At 55.8% G+C, this 21,577-nt stretch overlaps 1 long non-coding RNA gene across 1 annotated transcript; it reads left to right on the top strand.

Moving 5' to 3' along the window:
- Nucleotides 1-11,973: 11,973 nt before the first annotated feature.
- On the top strand, nucleotides 11,974-18,008 carry LOC113244729 (uncharacterized). Its single transcript, XR_003312474.4, has 3 exons — nucleotides 11,974-12,120; nucleotides 16,488-16,663; nucleotides 17,891-18,008. It is a non-coding gene; the product is annotated as an uncharacterized LOC113244729 (long non-coding RNA).
- Nucleotides 18,009-21,577: the final 3,569 nt, after the last annotated feature.

Genomic DNA, 21,577 nt, shown 5'->3' with positions numbered 1-21,577 from the left:
TAAACATGGGATTCAAATGATGCAACCCAGGCCTTCTAGAACCCCAAATCTAGAAAATAACATAAAAACTGATATAGGACCATGAAAGAAACTTTCTTCCACTGACTTTGTATGGACACTTGCACAGCCCAGGACAATGACCACAGGGGGCGGGGGGGAAAGGATTCCCGATGAAGATGAGCTCACAATAAAAAGAAGTCATGAATGACCCAAAAAAGCAAATCACTATACCAGCAGGCGATCTTAGATCTAGAGATATTAGTACAATTTGAAAAAGACTACATAATACACATATTTTAAATTATCAAGGAGATAGAAGAGGAGTAGGAAACATAAAAATATTATCTAAAAATAAAGGGCAGCTAGTTCTAAGGAAATTAAATAGTCATCAAAGTGTAAAATAACTCAGTGGATGGATTCATCACAAACTAGTTGTGGTGGGCAAGGGGATTGAAAAACTGGACAATAGATCTGGGGAAATTTCATGAAATGCAGCACAAAGACATAAAAACAAAGGAAAATGAAACTCTAAGGCTCTTGGAGGAAAAAGTCAAATGCTCCAAAAAAGTTCAACATGCATATAACAGGAATTCCAGAGGGTGAAAACAGGAAAAATTCAAGATGTAATCACACAGAAATTTCCAGAACTAAGGAACGAGTCTTCAAATTGGACCCTAAGAAGAAGTAAAAATAAATTCACACCAGAGTAAAACTACAGAACACTAAAAACAAGAAGACCGTCTTAAAAGTACAGGCCATACCTTGGAGATATTGCACTATATTGCAATAAAGCAAGTCAAATGACTTTTTTTGGGTTCCTAATGTACATGAAAATATGTTTACACTATGCTACAACCTGTAAAGCGTGCAATAGTATTATGTCTTTAAAAATGTACATATCTTAATTAAGATAATACTTCATTGCTAAAAAAATGTGTACTGTCATCTGAGCTTTCAGCAAGTTGTAAACATTTATCACTGTAACAAACATAACAATGGAAAAGTTTGAAACATTGCGAAAATCACCAAAGTGTGACCCAAAGATACAAAGTGAGCAAATGCTGTTGGAAAAGTGGCACCGACAGGCTCACTCAACGCAGGGTTGTCTCAAACCTTCAATTTATTTATAAAACACACGGTATCTCCAAAGCACAGTAAAGTGAAGCACAATAAAATGAGTTATGCTTTTGGATGAGGAAGAAACAAGGGATTATGCCAAAAGAACGACATTTAGACTGACGACAGACTTCTCGTCCACAGCAATGGATGCCAGCAAACTAGAGAGCAATGTCTTCCAGGTGCTCAGCGAAGTAACTTTCCACCAAGAACCCAATACTCCACTAAACTAGAATGGCATAAAGAATCGGGTACAAAGAAGTGGGCTTGAGGCAGGATCGGTGGTGAGAAGGTTGCGTCCCTTGGATCAGGAGTAGGACTGATGGTCTTCAAACCAGGTCATGGGTGGCGATGCAGAGTGGGAAAGGTGGGCCAGTGTGGTTTTTTGGAGGGTGGCTTCACTTTCCTTAGACAGGTCAGAGACTGAGATATAGTCCAGAGAAGAACAACATAAAGTGGCGAGAGAAGCCCAGGATCTGGCAAGATCAGGAGGGTAGGATCAAAAGCTATGGAGTGACTTTTTCACCCTGGAGCCATGCTGCTTCTGGGGATAGCCACGCCTTCCCTCATCTCCACGTAACCCATTCTTCAGACTCCACTTAGTTGCTACCCTTTTTGGTGGGTCCGGCACACCTTTCCTGACTGGAGCTGGAAGTGGCAACATAGGCTTAAGGACAGACACCCACCCCACTTAGATCTGGGGACTCAGATGACTCAGGTCGTCTGGTTGTTATGGCCTACCTCTTGGAACCACTGTTACTTGGCTCCTGTCTGTTCCTCAGACACTCCAAACCTCTCCCTGCCACAGGGTCTTTGCATGGGCTATCCCCTCTCCCGGTACGCACTTCCCCCTTATATGGACTTGGTCGGCAACTTCCTGTCATTTGAGTCTTGGCTCAAGTATCACCTCTCAGGGCTGGGCCTCACCCTCCTTACAATTGGATCCTTGGCTGAAACAGTCCTAAGTTCAAGTCCTGGCACTGCCAGTGATTGGCTGTGGGACCCTGAGCAGGTCTCTGGGCCTTGGCTTCCACATCTGTAGTCTAGGCCTGCCTAGCAGGGATCCTGGGGAGATTAACCGGAACAAAGGGTAGGTGCCCTCAGCAGAGTTAGGTTCTAAGGGTGCCCCGTAAGAGGGGAGGGTCAGGAGGCAGCAGCAGACTGATGGGTCCCCAGGCTGGAGGGCAGACCTTTGAGTGGGTTTTGGGGGTCCAGCCAGAGAGCCCACAGTGTTACCCAGAGGCTGGACACAGGGTTCCCAGCAGCCGTTGGCGGGTGACTCAGGCCCTTCAGGAGCAGCCACCCCCACACCCGGGAAGAATGGCAGGCGGCACCCGCCTGGCACTGGAGACCACTTCCTATTTTCATCCCATCCTGGCTGTGAACGTAACGCCCGTGCAGACGGGCCGGCCTCCACAAGGGCCAGAGCTTGGGGTCTGCAGCTGACTAGGAGGGGGGCAGGGGCCCATCAGACCCAGGCATGGGGGCTTCCTAAGAGAAGGGACCCCTCGCCTTCAGCACCCCCTTGGGGCTGCATCCCCTCCTGGACCCTGTACCTGGCAGGGGGCTCCCCTCAGGAACCCTGAAGGCCTTTCTATCTTCGTGTGTCCAGCTCCTTACTCCAAAGACCTAGTGGCTGTTACCACTGTGATTGCTGACCCCCTGCTCTGCCAGGAGGCGGGGAGGCCACCCTGAAAAACACTACATTAGCTGAAGCCCAGCATCTGTTCCACCTTTCGCAAATCTGGGCCCCAGACAAGGAGGGAATAGTAGGCTTGATGCTTCAGAATCCCACTGCCCACCAGGCCCAACCTCTGGGAAGACCCCCACAGGACTAATGAAAACCAGCTCCTCCTGGAAACCAGCCCACACCTGGCCCCACTTGCCTTCAGCGCCCCGGCCCCTTCGGGTCATTCACATATGGCCCTTGAGGCGTTTACACTGTCATGGAGCCTCGGGTAATCTGCAGCAGAAGAATCCTGTTCCAGTGGTGGAATGTCAGGCAATGGGTCAGAGGTCTCTGGGGCCCTGCTCTCCAAGAGGGACCTCTGTCTCCACCAACTCAGGCTCGGGGACCCAAGTCTGGGCTGGTCACGGGGTCTGGGAAAGGCCCTCCTCATGTCCTGGAGCAGATGGTGGGTCTTTGCCCAGGCCCCTTGCTCTGGGCACAAGACGTGGGGACTCCTCCATCTGAACTCCTATGTCCAAGCCAGGTCAGCAGGGTGGTGGCCCTGGAGACCACCTCAGATCAGCCATGAAAAAGTATGTGGGGAATCAAAGACAGGGCCCACCTGTCCCCCGGCGGGGTGGAGAGAGGTGTTTGGCAGTCCCAAGGAGGAGACAGCCCCCATCCAGCTGTCTACAGGGACATTGCCTCACCCCAGGCCTCAGCACCTAGCTCTCTACCCCCCGCAGGGCCCCTGAAGCCCATGACAACCCCCCTCCCCACACCACAGAACATCCCTCCCAGAAGCACCCACTGCCCCTCTGAATTTCTCCTGTCGGGCATTCGGCTCAGGACACCCTGTCCTCCCTGAGCTCCAGGTTCTGCCAAGCAGAGGCTGAGGAACCTCTGGGATGGGGAAGACCTGTGTGGCCCCAGGGCTCCTGAGGGTGACTGGCTGGCTCTGAGTGTGTGTGAGTGGTGAGGCTGGATGGGCGCAACAGACGCGGGCAGTGAGAGCTTGGTCTGAGTGTGTCTGTTTGTGGTGTGTCAGTGTGTGTGTGATGGGACATGGGTGGTGTCTGGGGATCGTGTCATGGCGGTGTGTGTGTGTGTCTGTGTGTGGTGTGTATGTTGGTATGTGTGGTATGTGTGTCTGTGGTCTGTGTCAACGTGGTGTGTGTGATGTGGGCTCTGTGTGGCGTCTGTGGAACGTGCCTGTCAGTGATGTGTGCATCAGTGTAGCACGTCTGTCGGTGTGTGATGTGCATGTCTGAGTGTGAAGTGTGGGGGTCTGCGTGCAGTGGGTATGTCAGTGTGTGGTGTCTGTGCGTGGTGTGTGTGTCAGTCTGTGGTGTCAGTGTGTGGTATATGTGTCAGTGTGTGGTGTCTGTGTGTGGTCCTTGTGCAGTGGGTATGTCAGTGTGTGGTGTGTGTCAGTGTGTGGTGTGTGTGTCAGTGTGTGGTGTCTGTGTGTGGTGTGTGGGTCTGTGTGTGGTGTATGTGTCAGTGTGTGGTGTGTGTCGGCGAGTGTGTCACTGTGTGGTGTGTGTGTCAGTGTGTGGTGTCTTTCAGTGTGTGATGTGTGTGTCAATGTGTGGCGTGTGGTGTGTGTGTGTGGTGTGTGGTGTGTGTGTGTGGTGTGTGTGTCTGTGTGTGGTGTGTGTGTCTGTGTGTGGTGTGTGTGGTGTGTGGTGTCAGTGTGTGGTGTGTGTGTGGTGTGTGTGTCAGTGTGTGGTGTCTATGTGCAATGACTGTGTCAGTGTGGGGTGTGGGGTCTGTGGGTTGCATGTGTCTGCAGACTATGTCAGTGTGTTGTGTGGGTCTGTGTGGTGTGTGCCTGTGTGGTGTCTCTGGGCCCTGTCAGTGTGCTATGTGTGGTATGTAGGGGGTGTGTGGTGTGTGAGCGCGCATGCGCGGTGCGGGGCTGTGTGCGCGCGGCAGAGCGTGGGGTGGACCATCTGGGCTGGGTGTCTTGTGCCAACAGCAGGACTCCGCAGGGAGCACCAGGGGCCCCAGGGGTGCTCGTTAGAAGGAGCAAGAGCATAGGCTCCCCCTATGCACCCCTGAGTCCCCTGTCCTTACGTCCTCACTGCGGGAGGCGGGGGGGGGGGGGGGGGGCAGGGCAGGCCGGGCACACCTCAGGGGCCGGGGCTCTGGCACTGTCCACACCCCACTCTTCTTCTGTCCACACGTTGTCCAAAGCCCCAGGGGCCCGGCGAGCCACACATGTCCCCTCTCTGCAGGCCAGGCAGGGTCTGGGGTGCAGAGCAGGGAGAAGAGTACAGCTCACACCCACGCCCCAGCCCATGACCCTCCACCCTCATGGCTCCGTCTGCTCTTTCGGCAGGATTTCCTACTCAGGGGCTGCAACTCCCAGCCTTGGGTTCGAGTCCAGCTCCATCTCCCAGGAGATCCATCCCTCCATCCTCTGAGGCTTCGTTCCCTGGGCCTGGGTGGGGTCACCAGGCACCAGGCTTAGCCCAAGGCAGGCAAGGAGGGGTTGCTCAGCACGGGGGACCTCTACTCTTGTTTTTCCCAACCTGAGCCCTGCACCCCCGGCTGTTCCCACCTGCTTGGCCCAGATCCCAAGTACGGAAGAAGTGAGGCCCCCAAGACAGCCCAGAAAACTGCCTGGGGTGGGGGGCGGCAGCAGGGTGGCCAAGGGCCTCAGAATGCTGTGCTGGGGCCTTCTGGATGCCCCAACCCCACCCACTGTGGGCTTGCTGCCCACACACCCACCCGGCCTGGGCCAGCTGGACCGGTCTTCTGCCTCAGGCCTGGCCGTCCTTCCTGGCTCCTGAGCATGGCCCAGAGTCCCTGCAGGGGCTCAGAATTCCCCCCAGGGGCATCTGCTGGAGATCTAAGGAGGCCGATGGAGTCAGGGGAGAAGTGAGGACCCCACAACCCTGGGGTCAGGCACACCTGAGCCTACGTCCTGGCTACTCCCCTTACGTGCCTCTCTGAGCCTCAGTTTCCTGCCTGGCATGTGTTCCCACACCTCCAAGTGCTCCTCGGCTGCCTTCCCATCTTAGTGGGCAGCCCCTATCCATCCTGCTTCTCTGTTCTTCTCCCCTCACCCACCTTCTTTCTCACCTGGCTGGTTGTATGTGGGGGGTTGGGGGCGGGTGTCTCATCACTGGAGTTTCTGGGCCATTGACTCTCCCCCCACTACAGATCCGGACAGACAGACCCAGGACAGAGGGCTGCTGGGCCCCTTGGCTCTCAGAACACCTGTGTAGGGGAGGGGTCTCCTCTGAGAAGCAGGAGCCCGAGGGGAGACACTCCAGGAAAGGCCCCCAGGTAAGGATGACATGGTGCGTGACCGGGAGGTCTTATTGTCCTGGCCAGAACCTCTGCGACCGGAGTCTCGGGACACTGGTGTCTGCTTAGGAGCCCAGGACCCCCCACATTGCGTTCTAGGGTGGTTCAGGGGATTTCAGTGGGACAGGCTGGAAGGACAGGCCAGGGAGGCCAGAGCAGTGACCTCTTGGCTGAGGTGCAGGGGATGGGGCTAGGGAGCACTTTGGGGGCCTCTGGGTCGCCTCTTCCTCATTCTCGGGTCAGGGCTGCTGAGACCATGATTGGTCAGGGGGACTGGCTGCAGGGAGGGAGCCTATGAGAGAGGAGGACGGGGTGCCTCCAATCCCCCAGAGGCTTATGGGCTTGTGCCCTGGCTGTGTGGCCATCGGGGACTACATGCCATTCCTGGCTGCACACTCCCTGGCCTGGGGGTTTGTCTCAGCCAGGACCATGTTAATGGGGGACGGGGGCTCTGAGCCTCGGGTCCCTGGCCTGGTGCAGAGCAGTTTGTGGGGGGTAGGGAGGGACACCTTTGTCAGCCTCAGATAGGCAATAGGGCCCCCAGAGATGCTTCCCTGACCTCCCAAGTCCCCGGGGCCTCAGAAAGGCCCCAGAAGGGACCCCAGTTCTTTCATGCACAGCCCTCGGCTGTTTGGCATATTCGGCTCCAGGGCCCAGCCTGTTCCCCTGCCAGGGAGGTCCTGCCAGGGAGGCCCAGGGGCGGCCGCTGACTCCGGCCCTGAGTGTGGAGTGAAGAGAAGAGGCTGGGCCATGGAGGCTGACAGCCACACTCCCTTCTCCTCACAGCCTGTGCTGCCGCTGGGGGTCACCTCGCCTCAGCCACCCCAGAGAACAGGGCAAGGATTGGTGGAAAGACAGATCGGTTCAGGGGTCACAGTGTGCGGCCGGGTCAGAGGTCAAAGATTTGCTGACAGCAGGCTCCGAGGTATCGATCCAGTGGGGGAAGTGCTACCGGGGGCTGTGGGCCTGGGCTGGTGTCTGCAAGCTGGACTCAGCAGAGCCCACCCCAGAGCAGCCTCCTTGGGATGAGAGCCCGGGGCCTGCAGAGCACCCCTCTCATGGCTCCAGGTCCCTCGACAGGCAGGGGCCCAGTTGTTACAGCACTGGTGACGTCAGTTTTCATTCTTGGGCTCATGGCCCAGCGTGCCTGGGCCTGTGTGGCCAGGGGACAAAAGGGACCAGGAGGTCTTGTGCCCCAGCCCCCAAAGCCCTCAGCGGTTTGAGATGACGGTCAAAAAGCACAGCCTCCCCTGGACAGGACAGCAGCCCGAGGGCTGGGCTGACTTCCTGAGGGAGGGGGTTACAGCTGCAGTGAACCCCAAAGCCTCCTCCCTGGTACCTGCCCCAGGGAATGGGCCTGGATGGCTCCAACACGACAGTGACCATAGCACCTCCAGAGTCCGGCAGCACCCCCGCCTCAGGCCCCGTGCCCAGCTCACTTTCAGGGGAGACACAATTCCAGCTCCCTTCACCCCAGAGAGAGGGCCCAGAGGTGGCCAGACGCCCCAGCTGCCCCTCACTCCTCCCACACACATCCACCCACGGGGCCAGGCCGGGACACAGCCGGCCTGGAGGGGAGGAGCTGCCGCGACTTAGAGGGAGAAAGGCCACCTCCCCCAGCGGAACTCACCCCAAAGGTGTGTTCCTCCACCCCCGCCTGTGGAGGGAGAGTGGGGAGAGGGTGCCCGGGCACTGGTGTGTGTGTGTCTGCATGTGGGTCCACCCACGCTCTGGCTAGTGTGTGTTCCACGTGTGTGTGTGTGTGTGTTTCTGTGCACCAAGTACACGCATGAACATGCAGTTGTGTGCACGTTTGAAGTGTGTGGTTATGCACACACGTGTGCACTCTGTGTGTGTGTGTGTGTGTATGTGTGTGTGCGCACACTCAGATGTGCTTGGCCCGAACCCGAGGCTGGGCTGGCCCCCTTCCAGGCGCTGACTGGAGAGACGCTCCAGCTGTCCCTTGGAACGGCTGGATCTGCGCTTCGCCAGGAACCCTTACCCGTCCCCGTGGCCCCAGGCCTGGCCGCTGTCCTAGAGCTGAGGGCTCCTAATCAGCCCTGGCCAAGCTGGCTGCATGGCCAGAGGGCAGCTCTGTCCACTGGGAAGGCATGCGGTGGCCCCTGGCGCAGAGCAGACCTGGGCTAGAGGTCACTGGCACCGCGGCAGAGGCACATGACCCCCTGGGGTCTGGAGCTGTCCTTGATGTCACCAGGGGCCACCTCCTAGCAGTGACCCTTCCTGGGAACTTCAGGTAGTGCAGACACTGTCAGGAAAAAGGGCCCCCTTCACTGCAGGGCTGTCCCCCGCCCCTGCGATGAGCGGTAAGTTGTTATCTATGGTTTTCAAACCATGCTCCCAGGAACCCCTGGGGTCCCTCCAAGGACTCCCAGAAGTTGACGCCACCTCATCTTCCTCCTCCAAAGAGCATTGTTTTTAAGCATTGGGCTTTTGAAGACATTTCCCCCAAAATATTTTTAAATCCCTAGGCCAAGTTTTGCCCTTTCAGCTCTAGGAGTCTGTTTATGAGGGTACAGGTAACAGATCTTCTTTTAAACAATTAATTAATTGAGCTTTATCCCATCACCTCCTGCCAGGTGTTCAATATTACCTTGAGGTGTGTGTTGGCAGGGAGGGGGGCGGTTCTGATTCAAATACCTCTTGGAAACCCGAAGAGGCACTAAGGAGAGGCAGGGTCCCTCTCCGAGCTGAGCAGCCTTGGGGTGCCCTGTGGCGGGGGCTGACTTCACACCCTCCAATAAAAGGGCATGTATATGAGCGTCTCCCAGGGGAGCTGCTGCCTCACCACTCAAGCCTTGACCTGGAGAGACCCCGATACCAGGGCTTCTCCCCCAGACAGCCCACCGCCAGAGGGGGCAGGACAGTTATGGCCTGTCTCTGCCATGTGGGTTTCCTGCATCCTCCCCCTCACCTCCCATGCCTCATGTAACAGGTTGGGCAAATCACGATGCCCACATTCCACACCTTGCAGGGGTGCCCGAAGCCATCAAATGCAATTTGCGTTTCACAGAAACATAAAACCGGGACAGATGCGCTGGGGTCGGTGGCTCGGCCATCCTGGCCCCCATCTGGCCCACCACTGCCAGCTGAGATGGGTCCTAGGAAGCTCCACGGGTGGGGGGGGGGCACCTCCCTCTCCCCTATAATTCCCTCCAGAGATTGTGGCAGGACCCACAGCAGACCTGGCAGAACGTGATGAAGCCTGGGGACCGGCGGGGCTCTGCTCGAGGTGGGGGGGATGTCCCGCGGTGGCCAGATGGGATCTGGAGGGATAGGGATATGTTTGTCCCCACTCATGTCCATGCTCTCTTTCATTCATTCATTCCGCAAGGATTTGTCAGTACGTGCCAGGTGGTGTGGCTCCAGCGAACAAAACAGATCATTTGGCTTCTAGTCTCATGCAGGCAGCGGAGAGGCCGCCATCAAACTAAGTAAGCCCAATATGCACACTTTCAGAGGGCGGTCAGGGAGAAAAGCAGGACACCGAGGTAGGGGATGTGATTTGCAAAGGAAGGGACAGAGAAATCTCCCCGAGAAGGAGGTATTTGAGCAGCTCTGAGGGAGGTGAGGAAATGGGCCCTATGGATATCTGGGAAGACCATTCTAAGCAGAGGGAACCGCAAGTACAGGGGCCCTGAGGCAGGAGTGTGCCTGCTTAAGGCAGAGTGTGTCTGGAGCCAAGCAGGTGGCAAGGAGAACCGTGTACAGGGTGAGCAAGGTTAGGGGGCTGCATCCAAGGTCATTGCCATGGTAGGGTCTTTGGATTTACTCTGAAGGGTGCAGAGACACAGCAGGGTTTTGAGCAGTGGAGAGACTCAGGACAGGAACTCTGTCCCTTTCCCTCCGCCCTACCTACCCCATCCCTGTGCTCCCAGCCAAAAAGACTATCCAGGAGCCCAGGAACTGAGACAGACCAGCCCTGCCCTCATCTGTTCTGGGGAGCCCTCGATCTGTGGGGAAAGACTCTCTTGGGGTTTTACCTGCTCTGCAGCCAGCCGGGATATGAGGGCCGGGTCCTGTTAGATCCCCCATGGGCTGTAACACCTGTTCTTCACCAGCCACACGCAGCTCCAGATGGAACAGGCCCTTCAGCCACACCCCAGCAGGAAGGCTCCACCACGCTACAGAGGGGGTGGCCCCTGGGCGTCTCTCCCCACTGAGTGTCCTTGGGGAGAAGAAGGCAATGTGGCTTGGGGTCCTTTCTGGTCTGTTTCCTCCCACCCTTCAACCTCTATCCCTGCACCCTATCCACACAGGCCTCCATGTTTCACTAATAACAGGTTTGGCTTCTTCCTGCCTCAGGGCCTTTGTACATACCGTTCCAGCTGCCCTGAATGTTCTTCCATCTAGTGTTTACATGCCTGAGCCTCCTCTTTACCTGCTCATAACCCCCCACCATAGTAGCCATCCCCACAGCCCTTCCAGTTACTTCATGATTTTATGTCCTATGTGACAATGTCTCCATCACAAATTCTCTGGTTAGTGTATTTGGTGACTTTAGCATTCTGTAGCTCCCAAGCTCCATGGGGTGGAGTCCACCTGTCTTGTCTGCAGCTGGATCCCCTTTGTCTGTCACACAGTAGGCCCTTGCTGAGCATGGCATGAATGTGCCGGTGAATGGGTGAATGCATTGGTGAATGCATGGCGGGAGTGTGGGGCCTGGGTCTGAGAGGGCTCAGGAAGGCTGAAGAAGGCTGAGTGGGGCTTGGGAAATCTAGTTGCCGAGCCAGACCTGGGGTGGGGGCAGGGGTGGGCAGGTGCAAGCGGGACTCTACCCACCTCCTTCCCCAGGCAGGCAGGCGCAGGGTGCAGGTCAAAGAGCTCACCTAGACGTGGCAGCAGAACGCAGCCTCTCCTCGGGAGGGCCAAGTGCGGGTGAGGTGGCCAGGTGCAGGCAAGGTAGCCTGGAGCTACTTTCCACCCCCTGAGCTCTGTCCTCAGCCTGGGTCTGTGTGGGCAGGAGTCAGAGACAGGGCAGCCTCCGTGGAAAACGTCTCCTCCTGGATGGGCCTTTGCCAACCCCCCAGCTCGATGCTGCTAGTGGATGCTCAGACAGACCAGGAAGCACCCCCGCCCTTTGGAGTGGACATACCTGGGAGGACAAGGGGCTCGGGCCACTCACCTGGAGCCCTTCTTCTCTCCCGTGAGCTCCTGGTGACACCTAGTGGCCAGTATTCCCAATGCACCCTTTCCCGATCCCCAAACTCCTTCCCTGGATCTGTCCCCCCAGAAGCAAGGACACTCCTGCCCTGGGTCTCCGCCTACTCACATTCTCACTGTCCCCATCTCCAATGCGGGCTCTCCGGGGCTCCCACCCACACATTCACTCTCACACCCTTTCAAGGCTCATCCCTCCCACGCACCGTGACAAAGCTATGTGGGGCCCACGGCAGGGGGAGGGGGTCCCTGAGGACCTCTAGGCGGGAGGTCTTTTTCCAGTGCCTGCCAGGACCAACTCCTGCCCTGCAGCCCCACCCCATCCCCAGGGGCACCCTGATCAGCCAGACCACCCTCGGGGGGGAGGCTTGGAGGGCAGAGCGCAATAACACCCCTGGATTCTCTGCCCATCTCCTCCCGCTGGGCCTCACAGACAGTAATAACAAACCTGGAGCAGAGGCACAGAGACCAAGGTCAAGAACCAGCACGAATCCAGGAGGCTGGCACCCTGACTAGAAGCATAGGGAGAACCAGCTCGCAGGCAAAGCCCACGTGAACGAGGGAGGGGACCCTTGAGGACAGCAGGCAGGGGAAAGGGGTCTGGGAGCCAGGCCTGGCCCAGAAACGGGCATGTCCACGTCAGCCAAGAACAACCCCAGCTGAGCCAGCCCTGGGCTGCCTGCGTCACCAAGAGGAGCCTGAGGAACTGGGGGAAAGGCGTGGTGGGCGGGGTGCCTGGACCCAACCAACTGAGCAGGGGGCACGCCTGACCCACAGCACAGGACAGTGCCAGGAGCCCGGGACCCCAGACTTCACGGGCCTGCAAAGACCAATTGCGGGTATGCCCCCAGCCTTCTCCACTGACCACCAGGAAAGGAGGACCAAGGTCACTTTCCCCATTTCCCAGTTGGAGGCACTGGGGCCTGGCAGATGCCGACAGAGACAGGACTCATTTCCCAGGCTACTGGGTATCAGGGTCTCCACCTCCTATGTCCTCCCAGGACCCAGAGGTCCCTCACCACCATGCACCCAGCCCTGCCAGCTTGGAGATGGCCTTGGCCACCAGTGCACCCCTCCCGGCCTCCAGTCCCTGCACCGCACTGAGGGGCTGGTCCAGCAGCCAGGTACCCACCGGACAGGATGGAGTCTCAGCCCGGGGCCAAGGAGTGGCATGAACCTGGGTTGGGGACGCGCAGGCTGGTGGGCGGATGACGAAGGAGGTGAAAGCCAGCCCAGGGACCTCAAGTCACTGCCTCGCCCCAGTGCTCTGTGCCCCAGGGATACCTTAGCTGCTGGGAGTTCAGGCTCCACAAGAGATAGGTGCCAGGGGCTGGACTGGAGGCCAGCCTCCTAAGGGGTCCCCCGGGTTGGAATCTGGGAGCCCCTCCGCCTCCCACTCCCTGAGGGAAGTGCTTTCCCTCAGTCCCAGCTCCTACTTGGATTGGAGCACATCTTCCCCCAGCGGGCACTTTCGGCTGGAGAAATTCCAGTGTCCCCCTAAAGCTGCTCCCCCCATCTCCATAGGAGAAGGGGCTGAAGCTCGGGGCAGGGAGACAAGATTCTAGGTCCTTCCTGAGCTGCTCCCCTCCAGTGTGGCAACCGATTGCCCTCCCAGACCTGCCCCTCAGCATGAACCCCCTTCCGATTGAGTGGGGGGCATGGGAGTCCGCAGCAAATGAAAACAGAAGTGAACTGAACCTCAGCCTCAGTCATGCCACCTTCTCGATGTCCCATGATGAGCACGGTGGGGATGGGACGAGGGACTGAGGAGAAAGTGGTTTGGGTGGATGCCACCGTGGGGCCTGGGACACCTGGAAGGAAAGGCTGGCCCAGCTCATTGCAGGGAAGGGGCCAGCTCAGGGAGGGTTTCCCGGAGAAACACACCTCCTTCTGGAAGAGAAATCTCCTCCAGACTCTGATGGAGTTGCAGGGTAACCCAGAGCAAAAGACACTGAAGAAAAGACAGGATCCCATCTCAAGCCACTGGAAGGGGGAGGCAGGACCTAGGGAGCAGCGGGAGGGGCGAGGCGGGCAAGGGCAAGGCTGGAGCATGGGGACAATGGGGGCTGTGGCAGCCATGGGCCAGCTGTCCCTGCAGGGGCCAGTGAGGAGGCAGCGACAGGGCCCGAGGGACAAATCGAGACAGCAGGTCTTACAGAGTGTTTGGGGAACGGGTTTCTAGGTGTGGTTGCCCCCACCCCTGCATTCGAGAACCAGGTAGGTGAGAAGCCTGCCACAGTGGCTTGTTGCTCCCATGGGCATTTCAGAAATGGCGGGAAACGTTGCCATGGAAACGGGGTGCTATAGGCATTGCAGGTGGGGGCCTGGGATGTGAGCGGCATCCTGCCCAGCAGGGTGATTTTGCCATCTGGGGACCTTCAGCGGTGTCTGAGACATTGCTGATGATCACAGACCCGGGGCAGGGGAGCCACCAGCAGGTTGTAGGGGGAAGCCGGGGGAGCTGCCAAAGGCCACGCAGTACATGGCAGCACGTCCCTAGCCCCTAGCGTCTGGTGGAGGAATCCCGGTGTAGGTGAAAACCCGGTTAGGAGCCGTCAGAGTCTGGAAGCTTCTTCCGTTTTCCAACACAGAATTTCCTAGGGATGCAACACACATGGACATCTAGTGGAGACGGAACCTCGTTTCATTCGGAAATTTACCAGGAGTCGTTCACGGTTTGGAAAAATCAGGTCCCTAAGATGACACAGTGGCCTCGGCAGGCACACGAGCCTGTCTGTGTCTGCAGCGACCACCACCTGGCAGCCTCTCCGTGCCCAGCAGCTGGGTCCTCTGGAGGTCAGACCCAAGCGTTCTCCAAAATCGAATACACGTTACGAAGTTATAAATTACTTTCCTTTTATTTCTCCCTTGTTTTAAAATTAGGACATTATATTGATTTTTTTTAATTATGAAGGTAAGTTGTATTAGCTACAAATTTTCTTTTGGTGAGAAGACATTGTAAGATTCTTTATAGAAGGGGCAATGAGTCTGATTGGATTGACCGGATTTAGGAGCTCACAGGAGGTGGGGGGTAGGGAGAGGAGGAGGAGGAACCCCCCCAGGGCTTCTTGCCTGAGCAACAGAGTGAGGGTGTCCTCTGGATAAGGGAAGGGAGGCTCCCGTGTGACAATCCATGCTTGTAAGTTCCCCGGGGGACCCTCCCCCAGACAATGCCCCATTCCTATCCCCTGGCCGGACCCAACCTTGGCTAAGCTCACTGGGGACCCCACCCCGGGGCAGGTGGAAGCCACATGAGGCCCTGAGAACCCTCACTCCACACTCCTCTCTCCCCGTGAGGTGAATCCAAAGAAAACACACCATCTCCGTTTGGGAAAGAGTTCCAACAGATGTAAGGGTCCTTGGTGCTGGTGCTGGGTGGACCGGAGGCTCCCAGTTCCCCTGGCGATTCGTGTCAGGACAGGGCCAGAAGGAAAGATTCAAACCGTCCTCTAGTAGAGATCTCAGCCCAGCCCACCCGGAGTGGCTGGTGCTCGTGTCCAGAGAGGTGGTCCCAGGAGGGTGGCCAGGGGCGAGGGTAGGACGACCCTTCTAACATTGAGACTGCTCCTCCTCAGACCCTTCTGGGGGCACCCAAGACCCTGCAGACCCTATCTAGACGGGATTCTTGGAAAAGTAGGACCCCATTTCTCCAGAGTGGCTCACCCCCACCACCTAAGGCAGCCAGACTCCCCCCCCACCCTCCCCGCCAGCCCGGGCATCAGTCAGCACAGGGGGCACCCCCACAGGCAGGGGACCTAGGAGTGGGTGTGTGGTGGGGGCAGCCAAAGGGCCATCCTGTCCAGGGTGTCACACTCAGACCTTCTGTGTGGTCCCGCAGTGATGTTCCACACGTGGTCCCCAAGCCACCCGCAGGACTAAGGACAGTCCGCGCCCGTGGAATGACGTCCTGCAGCATCCCGGGACCTGATGCGTTCTCAGATCCAAACAGGATCTGGATGTGCAGTCTCGTTTTTACGTTTAAAGGTGTTAGTTTGTTCGAACTACACACTAGACGGCCTCAATTTTTTGCAACCTGTTTTGACCTTTCTTGGTGTTTTGAGACACCGGAGCCTCAGAGGGGCCTGCCTGGGCACCCGCTCCCCTCCAGTGGCACCCACTCCACCGCCCGCGCCTTTCCCAGGCTCATTGCCTCCCTGCCTATTGGGCAGGTGGGGAGGCTGGGCCCTCGGGGCCTGCAGAGCCCCTGCCCACCGGGCCATGGTCGGCCTGTCAGGGCGGCTCCACTGAGCTGTGAGAAAGGCCGGGGCCCATCAGATAAGGCTCTGGGCCCTCCCCACGCCACCGCCACCGCCACCGCAGGCCGCTCTCTGCCTTCCAGTCCCTCCCCAGCCCTGCCCCAGGCAGGTGTGCAGCACGGAATGAATTTCACTACGAGATGTCTCTGGTTTCACTATGAGTCTCCTCACCCAGGCCAGCACCCACAGCCCCGGGGGCCTCCCCTGCATCTCTCGGGCCAGGAGGCAAGCTTCCCCACTCAGGCAGCAGCAGGAGGGAGCCTGGGCAGCCCTTGGGAGGACTTCCCTGTCTCCCAGATGACACCAGTGGTCCCAGGAGAATCTGGGTCTTGGTCCCAGGAAGCCTGTCCTGCCCTGCCCAACACCCCCAGGACAGGGTCCAGCAAAGGCGTGGATTAATTATTTGACATCAGAGAAAGGCAGGCCACCGGGGTTCATCCCAGGGATAGGGAAACTGCCCTCTGGTGGCATCTTTTGAAATGGCAGGTGTCCTTGAGTGAAGGCCTGGGCAAGGGTGGTGCCCCGCTTCCTGGCTAGCCAGCAGGACACGTCTGGGACCACCAGGAGGGAGAAGGGAGCCCAGTTACACAGCAGAGGCCCAAACCCCAACTTTTCATGTTTCCAACTGGTCCCTGTTCCCACAGCCCCACCACCACTGAGAGGAGATGCCCAGGGCCACGCTTGTAGGGACCTCAGGGGAGGACATGGAAGACACAGGAAGACAGCTCTGCCAAAGGTCACCCGTCCCCTCCACTCCCTCTTCTGACCAGTGGGCCCAGGAACCCCAGGGTCTGGACAAGTTGTCCACCCCACTCCCCACCCCTTGACAGCTGTGGGCACTGAAGGCTCATGCACCACCCCCTCCCTTAACCTCAGAGACGCTAAATGACTCATTCAGTTTAGAAGTCAATGGCACAGCGGGACCAGAATCTGTATCTCTTGGTCCCCAGGTCGGACACCCGGGAATCATCATGGAAGACTTACTGTGTGCTGGGAGTAAGGCCAGGCCTCTGCCTTCGAGGAGGATCTGGCCCAGTGTGGAGAGAAGCAATGAGCAGAGGTGGCCACGTGGGCACAGAATAGGCCCCACATCCAGGCTGGGGACCAGGATGGCTTCCTGAAGAAGGTGACAACCGGGCTGACTCACAAGAGACAGATGAACATACAGGTGGGAGGGGGGTGCAGGCCTGGGAGATAGCATGGGCCAGGCAAGCGGGGACTCACAGGCACAGCTGGGGTCAGTGGCTTTCAAGAGACTGACCCCACATTCCAGCTTGCTGGACTCCCTGGTTTATAGCTGCTATTCTGGTGTATAGAACCCCTTTCATTTTCAAAAGCATCCCAGTGTTGATTGTAAGTTAAATGGTCTCCCTGCTGAGATATCCCCGTGAAGGGTTGGCTCTCACCGCCCCCCCCCCATGGCTGCACTGAGCTAGGACAGTTAAGGATGGGGGAGGGGGACTAGATTTGCACTCTGGAGCAATCCTGGGGTGGCAAGGAAACAGCTGTCAGCCCCAAGGAAAGGGTGGGTGGCAGAGAGTATCAGATGTCTGGGGTGCGTGGTACAGAGTGGTGAAGGCCCAAGGTGGGGCAGCCTGAGCTCAGAAAGCGGAGACAGAAAGAGGACCCTATGGGGCAACACACCCATCCTTGTTCATTCTAGAAGCACCGAGTGTGCAAGTTGGCCCCTTAATCCCGGATGAGGGGGTCCCTACCATAGACCCCTACACCATAGCCACAATGTCACCAACATCAAATACGAAGATTTTTTTTGAAGTTCAGTCTCATAGGACATTTTAGAGTTTGATAACTACCCGAACAAAGGTGACTTGTGGGAGAGGAACAGGTGTAATACAAGGGCCCCCCAGGCTGGAAGACACTGGGCTAAGAGCAGTGAGTGAGTGTGTGTGTGTGTGTGTGTGTGTGTGTGTGTGTAGGGGGCAGGTACACCCTCCACCTGGGAAACCAGAAAAAGAGATGATGCTTTCACAGAGTTGCTTGCCCCTGGTCACCAAGAAGAGTGATCGGGCAGACCACTTTCCCCATAACTGCGCTTTTGGAGAGGGAATTAGAAAGGTCTGGAAATCCCAGGTTGGAAAAATGAGGTGGGGGGAAAGGGTAACCAGACCAGCCCCCATCCCAGGTGTGTGCTCATGCCTAGCAGCCCCGGGCACTGTCCCAGCTCCTACCCTTCCCCTCCCTCAGTTGACAGTGGCCTTCAGGACTGGCCTGGGGTGTGAGTGAGGGCTGAGCCATGGCAGAGTTTCATTTATAACTTCTAAATACTTAGCCATGTGAAGGGGCGCCTGGGTGCCTCAGTCCGCTGAGCATCCGACTCTTACTTTCCCCTCAGGTCGTGATCTCATGGGTCTTGGGATCAAGCCCTGCATCGAGGCCTGCATTAGACTCCATGCCAAGCGTGGAATCTGCTTGAGTTTCTCCCTCTCCCCCTGCCCCTCCCGCTCGTGCTTTCTCCCTCTCTCTTTCTAAAATAAATAAATCTTAATATATATATCATTTGTACTGCTGCCCTGGGCCTGCCATTGTTAGGGTTGGACATGAGTAGGGGCTGTCTAGGGAGGGCCCAGAGGGAGGAGAGAGAAGGCAAGAAGGGACAGCGACAATGTCTGGGGCTGAAAACCCACGAGACAGAGGCAGACAGAGATCCCCAAGAAGCATCATGGAAGAGATTCTTGATGCTGGGACAGGGAGTGGTTTGGGATCAGGACTAGCATGGCAAGCAGGGAGAAGCTGAGACTGCCTGAGAGGGCAGACGTGTAAGCAGAGAGGGGCTGAGGCTGGGACTGGGGTAGGAGCCCTGAGGGGGCTTCGGTGCCCATGAGGAGCTGGCGGAGAAAGAGCAGGCTCAGAGACGCCCCCCCAACCCCGCCCAACCCACACACACCAAGCAGACACTGGTCCACCCAGAGACCCTGCCTAGGACACATTGAATGTCCTATTCTTGCTAAAATGAGTGGAACCTATCTACACACACACACACACACACACACACACACACACACACAAAACCTGCAAAAATCCTAAATGTTCTGCTTGACAAGTTTTCCCTGAGCATACTTTTATAACCGGCATCCAGAAAAAGACATAGAGCCGACCAGCACTCCAGAGCCCCCCTCATGCCCCTCCCCCAGTCCTTACCTCCAAGGGTGACCTCTATCTTTTTTTTTTAATTTTAATTTTTTATTATGTTATGTTAGTCACCATACAGTACATCATTAGTGTTTGATGCAGTGTTCCATGAGTCATTGTTTGCATATAACACCCAGTGCTCCACGCAACACGTGCCCTGCTTAATACCCATCACCAGGCTAGCGCAATCCCCCACCCTCTCCCCTCTGAAGCCCTCAGTTTGTTTCCCAGAGTCCATAGTCTCTCGTGGTTCATTCCCACCTCTCTTTACCCCCCCTTTATTCTTCCCTTCCTTCTCCTACCGATCTTCCTGCTACTTCTTATGTTCCACAAATGAGTGAAACCATACGATAGTTGAGGGTGACCTCTATCTTAACTTTTAGCAGCATACATTGATTTCGCCTGTTTCAGAACTTCATGTAAAAGGAATCACCCCAGAATAGGATATCACATTCCACTTCTTCTGCTCAAAATTATGTGTATATTTATGGACGTTGTGACCTGGTAGCAATGTGTTTATCTGTCCATTTGCTTGGTGCCCATTTCCTGTGTTCATCTCCCGCTTGGAATTGGAAGGCACTCTGACATATTCATCCATTCTATGCATAACGGTTCTGCGGGTCTCCAGTCAGGGGCTGCTATGAAGAGCACTGCTATAAATAATATTGTAGATGACTTTTAGTGCATTTATACAGTATTTCCGGTGGGTATATCCCTGGGAGTGCCTCTTAGCCTGGACCCCCCCAAAACAGAGTCTCAGGCAAGAGCTTAGATGATGCTTCTTAATTAAGAAATGCAATTGCAGGGACTCAAGAGGAAGGGGAAAGGAAGGGAGGAAGGCAAGAGAGCCAACATGGAGATGAGTTTCGGAGCTGGCCACCACTTGGCACCAAAAGCCTCTGACTGCTGGGCCTGCGGGACCCTCTCACAAGAGACCTTCTAATGAACGTGATTTGTGACAATCCATCCGGGACGAGGACTGGGAAGAAGTTATCCACTGGCTCCCATCTGTCATCACCAAGCAATAAGCTCAAGTGTGTTAACTTCCCTGCACTTTGGTTACAAGTTTGTGGGTGCCTGGGTGGTCCTTCATTATCTCACACCTCAGGGGTGGCAGAGAAGCCCCAGGGCATGATGGGAGGAGCCAGGAGGTTGTACTTGAAGTGGGAGAAAAAGTAGCAAGGCGAGGCTAGGGGATCTGACATGGTACCCAGCAGGCAACTGATACAGAATGGAGATGTTGGGCCACGGGCACTTGGAGACACAGCTGGGGTGTGTGCTGCATTGGGGGGCACAGACGCACGCTCCTTTCAGCACTGTACGGGGGTCCTCACCCTCGCCACCACCAGTGCTGAAGTTTATCTTATTTTATTTTAAGATTTTCTTTATTTATTTGACAGAGAGAGAGAGAGCAAGAGAGGGAACACAAGCAGGTAGAGTGGGAGAGGGAGAAGAAGGCTTCCCGCTGAGCAGGAAGCCCACTGCGGGGCTCGATCCCAGGACCCTGGGATCATGACCCGAGCTGAAGGCAGACGCTTAATGACTGAGCCACCCAGGCGCCTCCGGTGCTGAATTTTAAACACCCTGGTGAATGTGCAGTAGTATCTCATTCTGGTTTTAAGTGGCATTTCCCTGATGACTAATAAGGTTGAGCACCTGTTCGGGAGTTTACCAGCCCCCTGGACATCCTTTTTTTTTTTTTTTTTTTTTAATGAAGCACCTACTTAAAGTCCTCTTCCTACTGATTTGTAGTGGCTTTCATATTTTTTAGATACAAGCTCTTTATCAGATATACGTATTGAAATGACTTCTCTCACATGTGGCTTACTTTTCCCTCTCTTAATCATACCTTTTGATTAACAGAAGTTTCTAACTCTAACGGAGTCCAATTCATCACTTTTTTTTTTTAACCACCAATAGTGCTTTCTGTGTCCTGTGTCCTGTTTAAGAAAGTGTATCTATTCTCTCCACTACGTCTTCTTCTAGCTGCTTTGTTGTTTTTATCTCTCACATGCACACTTCACCTGCACAGCCTCGGACTTGGTTTTAGGATGTGGTATAACGTAGAGGTGAAGGGTATGTGTTTTCAGTATGGATGCTTAATTGATCAGGCACCATTTACTGAAAAGTGTGTGCCTTCTCTGCTGCTCTGCGACGTCAGCTTGTGGTGGTATACCGGGAGCCCGGAGACGGGTGCGTTTGTTCCAATGAGGTTCCACTGGTTAATTTGTTGCTCCTTGCACTGTCACCGCACAGTTGTTAGCTGTACTAAGTCCTCCAACTTGGTGCTTCTTCATATGTATTTTGGAATCAGCCTGTCAAATTTCACCCCCCCTCCCCCTCCACCAAATCCAAGCAAATAACAACAAATCCCTCTGGGACTCATGGGAGTGCTTTGGGTCTCTAGATCAATTCTACAGATCGACTTGAAGAAAACCAACCTCTTATAACCTAATCCATGAACAGAGTATGCTCCTCAATTAATTTATATGCTTTACAACTTCTCTTGGGGATGCTTTGTAGTTTTCTGTATAGAGATTTTCCACAGAGTTCACTCGATGGGTTTTCAGGTATTTGATTTTTATACCGTTATGAATTTTATTTTCTAATTGTTGCTGGTACATAGAAATACAATTAGTGGGGTGTCTGGGTGGCTCAGTCGGTTGAGCAACTGACTCTTGGTTTTGCCTGAGGTCGTGATCTCATGGGTCATGGGAGAGAGCCCCACATCAAGCCCTGCATTGGGCTCCACACTCAGCATGAAGTCTGCTTGGGGTTCTCTTTCTCCCTCTCACTCTGCCGCTCCCCTGCTCGTGCTCGCTCTCTCTCTCTCATGCTGTCTCTCTCTTTCAAATAAATAAATAAATAAAACCTTAAAAAAAAAAAGAAA

The sequence above is a fragment of the Ursus arctos genome, unplaced genomic scaffold (genome assembly GCF_023065955.2).
Source record: "Ursus arctos isolate Adak ecotype North America unplaced genomic scaffold, UrsArc2.0 scaffold_19, whole genome shotgun sequence".
Lineage (NCBI taxonomy): Eukaryota > Metazoa > Chordata > Mammalia > Carnivora > Ursidae > Ursus > Ursus arctos.
Note: the sequence above shows the minus strand (reverse complement) of the source record. Positions and strands in the feature narration are given on the sequence as shown.